Source organism: Jaculus jaculus, chromosome 8, assembly GCF_020740685.1.
Source record: "Jaculus jaculus isolate mJacJac1 chromosome 8, mJacJac1.mat.Y.cur, whole genome shotgun sequence".
Classification (NCBI taxonomy): domain Eukaryota; kingdom Metazoa; phylum Chordata; class Mammalia; order Rodentia; family Dipodidae; genus Jaculus; species Jaculus jaculus.
The window spans coordinates 83,758,548-83,769,781 of NC_059109.1; positions in this window are offsets into that span (position 1 = coordinate 83,758,548).

The following is an 11,234-nucleotide window of genomic DNA, read 5'->3' on the forward strand; positions in this document are numbered from 1 at the left end:
CCAGGAATAGAAAGTGTGTTTGAGGACCTGTCTATGCTGAGACAGAAAGAGTTTGGGGCTTAGATTGGCTTGCCTGGTGGGTGCATTGAGTAAAGAGTAGTTGGATTGGCTGCTCTGAAGCCCCAGATAACACTCTACCCAGCCCAAGGGATACTCTGTGACTCCTCATGTGGCTTTTCCTTCTAGTTCAGGCTCATTATGTATATAGTCAGCCTTACTTGTTAAAAAGTAATTGGGAATGCCACTTGGGAATGTTCTAGTAACTGTGACAATTTCAGTTCACCCAGTTCCCCATCCCACAGTGGAGGATCAGATCTCAGGAGCTAGTTACCTCGTATGTCACTTCTATGAAGACATATGAAGGATCTGTGATGTAATGAGAAACACACTGATGCATGGAGTTAGGAGGTCTGAGAGAAAGGAGCATGTCCCATGATAAATTTCTGTGATTATAGACAGTTCCAAGGGGGCTGGAGGGATAGCTTAGTGGTTAAGGCATTTACCTGCAAAACCAAAGGACCCAGGTTCGATTCCCTAGGACCAACATTGGCCAGATGCACAAGATCATGCATGCATCTGGAGTTTGTTTGCAGTGGCTGGAGGCCCCGACATGCCCATTCTCTCTCTCCCCCTCCCTCTCTCCCTCCTTCCTTCCCTCTTTCTCTGTCAAATAAATAAATAGAAATAAAAAATATTAAAAAAGAGAAAGTTCCAGGGATACACTTTTCTAACTGGAAAGTTCTTTGACCCCTAAAGAGAGCATCAAATGCTCATGAAAGAGATTTCCCAACACAGAATGAAATGGGCTATGCCATTCAGGATATGTTAACTTAACTATGTAAACTTGCACAGCTCTAATTCCAATAAGGAGACTGAGACAGCTCCTGATGGAATGTCAGCCCTATAGTTTAGAAGCAGATGGCCTAAAGCCATTTTCCATTTCCTTTTTCCCGAGGCCAAGATTATTCAATCTCTAGAGAAGACTGTGATGGAAGGAGGGCTTCCCTGGGTAATGATTCCCTGGAGAAAAGGAAGACTGAAGGAAGCAAAAAGTCTAAACTGCCCCAGGGAGGAAAATTAAGAAATGATTTCCTCTCCTTTTCTACATGTGTTTTCCTCTGGGCTGCTACAATTTTCCCTTCCTCTTTTCTCCACGGATCAGTTATTTAATCTCTTTGATCTTCCATTTTCTATTAATAAGTGGTGATAAAATCCTCTCACAAGAGCTGGGGAAATGAATCACTGGTTAAAAGTGCCTGTTGGTTCAGGGTTTGAGTCCCTAGTACCCACCTAAAGCTAGATGCAAGAAGTGGTGCAAGCATCTGGTGTTCATTTTCAGTGGCAACAGCCCTTGCTGTACACACACACACACACACACACACACACACACACACACGCATACACAAGCAAATAAAAATATTTAAAAAATCCTGTCCCATGTAGGGATTAAGAGTCTGTAAAAATTCCATTTTCTTCTTCTTTGTGTATATATTATCTTTTTTAAAAAATTATTTATTTATTTATTTGAGAGTGACAGACACAGAGAGAAAGACAGATAGAGGGAGAGAGAGAGAATGGGCGTGCCAGGGCTTCCAGCCTCTGCAAACGAACTCCAGACGCATGCGCCCCCTTGTGCATCTGGCTAACGTGGGACCTGGGGAACCGAGCCTTGAACCGGGGTCCTTAGGCTTCACAGGCAAGCGCTTAACGGCTAAGCCATCTCTCCAGCCCTATATTATCTTTGATTTACCTGTCTACTGGTCATACCTACAGACAGTGGATTTCTTGGGATTTTGTGACACATTTATCTCTTAATGCTCACAGCCATCTAGTGCTGGACTCTTGGTGTTGTCTTTTGAGTTAGTGAATAAACGCATGAATCAACAGATGAATAAATGTGTGAAAGCATGAAGGGCCGTGTGCCTTTAGGTGTCACTGAGGGTTACAGAGTTTGTCTTGTTCCATGGTACCAGCCTGTGCACACAAGATGACTAGAGACATTCCAGGAACCTGGTCTCTCCAGGACAGGATGATACCATTCTCCTAGTAGGAGCTTTTTCTGGGAGACACCACAAGGGAGTGAACACTGTGGCTCATGCCCCTGCTTCTAATGTGTAAGTGACCTGCCCAATGGAGTAGAACTCAGGTCTGTATTCCATAAATCCTCTCCAGAATGCCACCCCCATAGGGTAGGTTTGTCTAGGTATAGGAATACCTGTCCTTGGGAGGAGAAATCTATCTAATCCTTGGTGCCCAATTAACATGCTCATTCAGGCCTTATAAGGGACCTTAGATCAGCAGAAAGATTGGAATCAAGCAAAAATTTCCTGTTTGCTTCAATAATTATGCATTTTCCTAAAGCAATTGTGATTGGGGAGCTTTATAAGTGCATGACAACTGAACCACTGGTCATCCAGTTTTGTTTTCCTGTGGTAGTATGGTTTTCCCACTATTTTACTTATTTTTTATTGACAACTTCCATAATTATAGACAATAAACCATGGTAATTCCCCTCCCCCACATTTCCCTTCACAATTCCACTCTCCATCATATCCCCTCTCCCTCTCACTCAGTCTCTCTTTTATTATTGATGTCATCATTGCTTCCTCCTATTATGAGGGTCTTATATAGGCAGTATCAGGCACTGCAAGGTCATGGATATTCAGGCCATTTTGTGTCTAGAAGAGCACATTGTAAGGAGTCCTACCCTTCCTTTGGCTCTTACATTCTTCCTGAAACCCCTTCCACAATGGAGCCCAAGCCTTGGAAGGTGTGATAGAGATGTTTCAGTGCTGAGCACTCCTCTTTCATCACTTCTTCTCAGCAATATGGTGTCTTTAAGGTTATCCTAGAGGTCACAGACATACAAAAAGAGAAGCTTCTCTAACCCAAAGTGAAAGTAGCATTAATATATGTGTATGAACATTATTGGAAGTGCTTAATAGGCAGTTTGGTGAGCATAATATATACATTTAGCCAGACACCAGCTGACCTCCCCCATCATAGGTTTTCAGTACCAGGCATGTATTCCCTCCCATGGACTGGGCCTCCAGTCCAATCAGAGAGCTGTTGGTTTCCCCCATAACAGACATGCCACTATTGCATGCATTGGCTTATTTGGCCTGGCTGGCCAAATTTTAGGCTTGCAGTGACCACTGTTGTTATCTCCATTGGTGAAATCACTCTCTTTCATGGAACTACTTGGAGCATCACTTTTCCCCCAGCTTTCTATCAGCTTGTCTACAAGGAGGAGGTTTTCAGCTCAGTTCCATCAGGCTTTCTCCATGTCCTTGCAGTCAAAGCATGTTGAGTCTTCAGCAGTAGGGTTTTACCATCTATTGCTGATGGGAAACCAGAGCTTCAGCAATGCCTGAAATGTTTAGGGGGACATATGGGACCTATCTGGCCAACAGCTCACTGGAAGGTATTCCATTCCTGACACTGAAAATTTTCTAGTAACAATCTATGGCTTCTGGGTGCACTATTGTCCAAAAATGTAGGCTTCCATATTCCTTATTCATACCCTCTCAGATTTTGATTAACCCTCCCCCACCTTTCTTTAACTCAGTCTCTTCCTCTGACCTCACTTAGGCCTTTCCATCCCTAATAATTTGTTCTTCTACTTACATATATACAATACCATCCCCTTAAGTTCTTGCTTCTCTTCCCTACCTTATATCCCCTTTCTAGCATACTGGACTCTGCTACTGAGTTTTATTACTCTTTCTATGGTCTCATGGCAGAATAAGCATCTCCGCCTCTTGTCATTGGAGTTGACCTGTGACTTGTTTTGGTTTATGAGATGTTAGCACTGTGAAAGCAGAGGGCTGGAGAGATGGCTTAGCAGTTAAGGCGATTGCCTGCAAAGCCAAAGGACTCTGGTTCAGTTCTCTAGGACCCATGTAATCCAGATGCACAAGGGGGCACACACATCTGGAGTTCATTTGCAGTGGCTGGAGGCCCTGGCACACCTATTTTCTCTCTTGCTCTCTCTCTGACTCTTTCTCTCCCTCAAATAAATAACTAAAATACATTTAAAAAATCAGAAATAGGGGCTGAGGAATGGCTCAGTAGTTAAAGGTACTGCTTGCAAAGCCTGATGGCCTGGGCTTGATTCCCCAGTACTCATATGCACAAAGTAGGCCATGTATCTGGAATTCATTTACAGTGGCAAGAGACCTTGGCATACCTATTTACTTATAAAACAATTTAATACCATGTGAACAATATAAAAATGTAAACATGGACTACATATATATATATATATATATATATATATATATATACACACACACACACACACACACACATAAAGATAGATTTTAATAAACAAAGAATTTATAGCTTTTATCTAGATCTATTGCATGTCAGTTTTAAAGTTAGTTTGCCTGATTTTTAAAAAAATAATATTAGCAATCCTTAATTAAAAGTATGCGCTTTTAAGGACATGGATCTCAATAGAAGTAAAGTAGAAGGGCTGGAGAGATGACTTAGTTGTTAAGCCCTTGCCTGTGAAGCCTAAGGACCCGGGTTCGAGGCTCAACTCCCCAGGACCCATGTTAGCCAGATGCACAAGGGGGCACACGCGTCTGGAGTTCATTTGCAGTGGCAGGAGGTCCTGGCACGCACATTTTCTCTCTCTCTCTATCTGCCTCTTTCTCTCTCTGTCTGTCACTTTCAAATAAATAAACAAAAACAACAAAATAGGTAGAAGACTTTAGATGTCAAAGACTTGGAGTTTAACTCAATGAGTTTTGGGAAAGATAAGCACCAAAATCTTAATTTTAAAATGTCTTTTTTCCATTTTAAACTGGCCAAGATAAGAACCTTGAGAAATCTGTCTTGAAAGAGGAGACCACAGGTAAACAGCCATAGTCTTCATGCCTTAATGCCACAATTGGAAGTTAAAATATATCTTAAAATGTAAGATATTAGTTATAATTTTTACAGGCTTAATAATATAGTCAATTTTATTGCATACAGGCTAGACTTAGCCAGATTCTGAATATTTCTGCTTATTGGGATTGTATCTCCTGTGATTTTCATTGTAAAAAGAAGTCTAACAAAAGATCTTTGGCAAATATACATAATTCATCATTTTACATGTAGTACAACCTTAACAAAACCCTAACATTTAAAATTTGTATGTGAAAAATATTCCTTTAAAAGAACTCCATATCAATTATTCTAATGAAAGGTCTTTTAATTTTTATTGCTTAACAATATTTTTATTAACACAACACATTTTTATGTCCTATTATTTTTGTTACCCATGACTATTAAAAATGAGATAGAGTCTATTTTTTTTCTAGAACCTGTTCTGGAAGAAAATCGTTACCAAAATCTATGAAATCAATGTTCCATTCTATAGCTTAACAAAACTTATCTTATGTCCCCAGTGAATATTTTATATAAACAAGTAACATTTTAAAGGTTTTATGAAATATTTACTAGACCAAAAGATACCATTTTAATATATTTTAAGAAGAGTACCCAAGCTTATAAATATGTACTCACACATATTCATACATTTTAAATTGGTATGCCAAGAAATTTAAAATAGTATATGTCAGCATTCCATAAAATAAATGAAAAAAAATTGATGTGGCCACAGTTTTTGCTCAGTCATTTTGGGAAATTTTGGAGCAGACTGAGTTTTGCAAGAAAGTACCTTTAACCAATGAGCCATTTCCTCAGCCCCCCACCCCTACTGACTTTATTCCATGCTCTGTTAACACCGAATGACACACAGTCACATAAAAACATTTATGAGCATACATGAAACAATTACATTAACAAGGTAAATTGTACAAGGAAGGCAAGTACCTGTAATAATACAGAACATAAAGCTTGTGTTTTTTTAAATCCTCATGAGGCAAGAGAAAACTTATATAGGGACAGATTAGGACATAGTTTGAACTAGTTTCTCAGTGGTGCTCTGGGGGCTATTTTTTAAGTGGTAAAGCCAGTTACCCGGATGACTGTCCCTAGAAGTCTCTAGGATAGCCATATATCCTGGGTGCACTAGATTAGGATGAAAGTTCCAGCCTGGGGCTAACTTGCTAATAAAATATTAGCTCTGAGGATCTTATCCTTTATGGGATAGATGAGGGATTCAGATCGCTAAAGTTCCTGGAAGCCTTAATTAACTTGCTGAGAAATAGAGGATTTTCTTTCTTTCCTTGAATAACCTCTCTGATCTTGTCATGTAATTTCTCATTTTTGTAATAAGGCTTTCTACCATTATCCTATGCCCATGGATCCCTGCTGGGGCGTTATAATTCTACTTAGTAGGTTCTCAATCTGGAAGGACCTCTTCACTGTGTTGAAGGGCATCAAGACTTTGACTAAATTGTTGATCTGCATGCTTTTTAGTTTCTTCCCAGATCCTGTTTTTCCCCAAGGGTATAGCAAAAAGTCAGGACTAAGTTTAGGTCTTTCCATGTAAGCTCATAAGCTAAATTTACAGTTTGGAAGTTACTGGTAAATCAGGATGGGTCCTCAGAGAAGTCTCTTAGCATCTCCTTGCATTGTTGGAGTTCTGTGATTGAAAAAGTCATGGTCTTCCCTTAAGGGAAGAGCTGGAGGCTTAGGAGAGGATGGTCAATGGCATGTTCCATCTTATACATCCTGGAGGGCTGGGTCTTCTTTTCTATGGTAACTTGGGGTAGATGGGAGAATTCAGAGGTGGGGTGGAGCTCTGCAGAATGGGATGAAATATTTCATTTAAGTTCTTTTTTCCATTGTTTGCTTTTTGAAAAGCAAAATTTGGACATAGATAGGGATCATCTAACATGTTTCCTAACAGGTTTCCTCTTTTGTTATTTTCTTTGCATAGTCCCATTTCTTCATAGAGAGGCATGAAGGTTTGAACACAAGACCATTTCCCTTTATCCCTACAAAATAGGCTGAGCTATACTATAGTATTGTAGTTTACAGCTTCCATCCTTGGGCCAAATTGCCCAATCATCCAGCTTGTAGTGAGGCCAGTTATAGTAAAATATTAATCCCTTTTTCTTTAGAGACTCAGGATCAAATGTATTCCAACTCTCAAGGATACATTTTAGTGGGGAATCCAAGGAGATTAAAGGCGAACTTCCCATGGTGATACTAAGGAGAGAGGAGACATTTGAGAGCCTCTAGAGTGGACATTTGTGCCTTTTGCCCTTTCAGAGTATTCACAGATAAGACAGGTTAAAGCATTCTCCTCTGTCTCCTACACAAGCACTAATGGACCAACCTGGCATAGTCACAGGAGAATCAGCAACACTGGTCATGTTTTTAAAGCATTTTAAAAAAGATTTATTTTTATTTATTTATTTGAGAGAGAGAGAGAGAGAGAGAGAAACACAAGTGCTACCATGTGCATCTGGCTAACGTGGGACCTGGAGAATTGAACCTGGGTCCTTAGGTTTTGCAGGCAAACACCTTAACTGATAAGCCATCTCTCCAGCCAAACACTGGTCACGTTTTGAATTCTCATAGGCTTACCTTTCCCTGTCTGGAGCTTAACAAAATTGCTTTCATGTTCTCTCTCCTCTCTTTCTCCTTCCCTCCTTCTTTTGCTTGTTTCCTCTGGATTAAGTCCCAAAATGTTGAATGCGAGTCCTTTCTATAAGCATCTCTGAAGGATTTTTTTTAACCTAGTAGAATAAACTTTCTTTCTTATGAATCCCTAAAAGAATTTTTAAAATGAAAACAAACGAAAAACAAAGGCTTATGCACCATGCAGCCTTTTGGGAGAGAGAAGTCACCAAGAATGTTAACTAACAGTAGACCCTGTAAGACTGATGGCTGTTTATCCAGGCCAAATGTGCTAACTGATACAATAGTGGCATGTCTATTATGGGGGAAACCATCTGCTCTCTAATTGGGCTGGGGAGGTCATAAACCCTAGGGCAGTAGTGACTCCTGTTGTCTGGCTAAATGCATATATTATGCCCACAAACTGCTCTATAAACACGTTTATGCCAGATATTAATGCTACTCTCACTTTTGGCTAGAGAAGCTTCTTTTTTTCAGGTGGTTGTGACCACCAGGGTAACTCAAAATTCACTAGCACTAGGTGAGAGATCTTTATCATACCCTCAAAAGCTCAGGGACCATTGCAGAAGAGGTAGCAAAAAGACTGTAAAAACCAAAGGAAGAGTAGGACTGCTTACAATGCAATCTTCCAGACACAAAATGGCCTTGATATTCATAACCTCATAGTGGATGATGCTACCTATACACGACCTTCATAATAGGAGGAGAAAAAATGATATCAAAATAAAAGAATAATTATAAAGAAGAAGGAATTCAATGGAGAAGGGATTTGGGAGGGGGCCAACAGGCGTGCTAGGAGGGAATTATCATGTTTTATTATCTATACTTATGGAAGTTGTCAGTAAAAAATTTTAAAAAGACAGGTGTTATATTCAGAGAAGAGACTGGCTTATATGAGTAGGTTTGGCCCTTTTGTTTTAAGCCATTATTTGGGTTAAAGTGTAAATAGGAGGGTTTTTTTTTTTTTTTTTGACATAATGTTTAAGGGCATGTCATCTTACTTGGGGAATTGTCTTTATACCCTTGAGAACAGCATTGCTTGCTGTTCCTGCTAGGCAGGAAGGAGTTGGGAGCAGTGAGGGCATAATAAAACAGAAGCAAATCAAACTTAGTTAACCAGGAATCCTGAGAGGAAAGAACCTGTTATTCTAGCTTTTATTTCCCAGAAGGAACGGCCTTTGTACAGGAGGACAAGACAGGATTCATTTTGGCCTTGTCCCTCCAGGCTGTGTTGTTGCTCTTGACTCACTCTAACCTTTGGGTCCATTGGGAAGGGGCCCCAGATATTAACTCCCCATCCCTGCCAGGTATTGCCTCTGTAGAGAGAGAAAAACAATAAACATGAAAGCACTGCAAAAGATCAGCAGGTAGAGCTGACCATTGTGCTTGTTGCCAGCATAGTCCACATCTGAAGTGCATGTGACTGAAGCCTCATTTGAGTCTGCCATTTTTATCATACTGGCAGGCATGTGGGAAGGTGGAGGTTACAATGGAAGGAAGGAGGACTACAAGTGGGAAAGAGAATGGGGGTAGCACAGGGAAAATTTGGGAGTGTAGGACCTGGAGCAGCCATGTGGAATTCACCATCTTGGCTTGTCAGTGGGCCATTTGAGCACTGGACCATTCGCAGCTGGGGTCTAGGATGAGTACCCACATACCTCTTAATTTAACTGTGTGGGTCCTGGGCTGCTGATGGCCAATGTGCACTATAAGCTGCAATGAAAGGAAGAGGTGCCCTCACACTCACATAGGGTTACAATGCCTCACTTGCAGGATGGCAGAACCAACTGAAATTGGGAAAGGGGACTGAGTTTAAAGGCACCTGCTGCCCATTGAAATTTGCAGGTTTTGTGTCCCAGAACAAAGAATTGTACCAGAGATATATAATAAGGTAATAGAAATAGAGACAGTTTATTAAAGAGAAAGACACTCCTGAGAATTAGAGTAGGCTAGTGAGCTGGAAAAGACATATACCCCCCAAGGTACTAGGCTATGAAGCTCAATGGTCTTTAACATAGCATTTATTCCTCCCATGATTATATAGTTAGGGCCTATTTCTTTTAAAAATAATAAGTAGGGCTGGAGAGATGGCTTAGCGGTTAAGCACATGCCTGTGAAGCCTAAGGACCCCGGTTCGAGGCTCGGTTCCCCAGGTCCCATGTTAGCCAGATGCACAAGGGGGCGCACGTGTCTGGAGTGCGTTTGCAGAGGCTGGAAGCCCTGGCACGCCCATTCTCTCTTCCTCTGTCTTTCTCTCTGTGTCTGTTGCTCTCAAATAAATAAAATGTTAAAAATAATAAGTAAATTAATTAATTTACAATGAAAGAGAAGGTGGGAGTAAAGAAGAAAAAACGAGAGAGACCAAAACATCTTGCTGCTGCAAATGAATTCCAGACACATGTGCTATTTTGTGCTTCTGGCTTTATGTGCATATTGGGGAATCAAACCAGGGATGGCAGATTTTGCAAGCAGGCACTTGAACTGCTGAGTCATCTCCCCAGTCCAGTGGCTTTTTCTTACATGTTCTATGATCACATGTAGCCAGCATTGGGAAGGTTTCCAGTCTTCTGGTTGCCATCACTATGTTGACCCTGATGTAGCCCTCTCCAAGTCCTATTCTAGACACCAGGCTTCTACTCTAGTGTCCCTAGCATTCTTGACTTAATGATGTAGAAGACAATTTCATGCTTCAGAGTTCCAAAGTCAGTGAGTTCATTGATTAGGAGCAAGGAGACACTTGGGGGGTCTGGTGTGGGCATCAGAAGAGGAGCACACCTGAGTCTCAGCACCAGCATCAGCTGTGTCAGTGTTTAGGGCTCTGAGTTACAACATCTTGGGGAGATACTTTGTCACTTAAGTTAGGGGAGAGGAAAAATGTGTCCATCTACTCATTTCCTTATTTTATTTCTAAAGTTAAAAAATTATTTATTTATTTTTGCATGTCTGCAACATAGCACACATATGGAGGTCAGAGGACAACCTCAAGGTGTCTGTGTCCCATTTTCTGAGACAGGGTCTCTTACTGCTACAAATTTGAGTTTCAGATTGCATCCTGTTTTATGTGGGTGCTGGGGAATTGAACCTGGGCTAGTAGGCTTTTCAAACAAGCATGTTTAACTTCTGATCTATCTCCCAGGCCTCTTTATGAAGGCTTTAATAATTTTAGGATGATTTATGATTATGCCATTGGTCAAGCTTATATATTAAGAAGAAATGTCATTAAGATGAAACATGAATAAATATTAAATTTTGGTGTATATAGGTCACACAAAGGTTAAGACCTATGCTTCCATCCTGAGTAAGGTTCACCAGCCACCCTAACAGTCTTGTTTGTGATCCAGTTATAGGTGTGGATCAGAGTTGAGGGCACCTACTGAGAACTCCAGGTTCTTGTTATAAGAACAAAAATTTGGGCAGAGATACTTGAATAGTAACAGAAAAGGAGGCAGTTTATTAAAGGAGATAAATAAATAAGCTTGAAAAAAGGCCAGAGTTGGAACCTTGAACAGGTTCCATCAAAAAGAAAAGAGTCAAACTATGTGCATTGTGACCTTTTAAGAGTCATTTACATATTATGCATTTTTTTTCTGAGCATGCTCTGTTTTGTGATATGCAGCCAGTTATCAGGAGGCTTTTCGGTCTTCCTTTGCCATTGGCTTCATATGTTGAGGTTTTGGTCTGGAATCTCC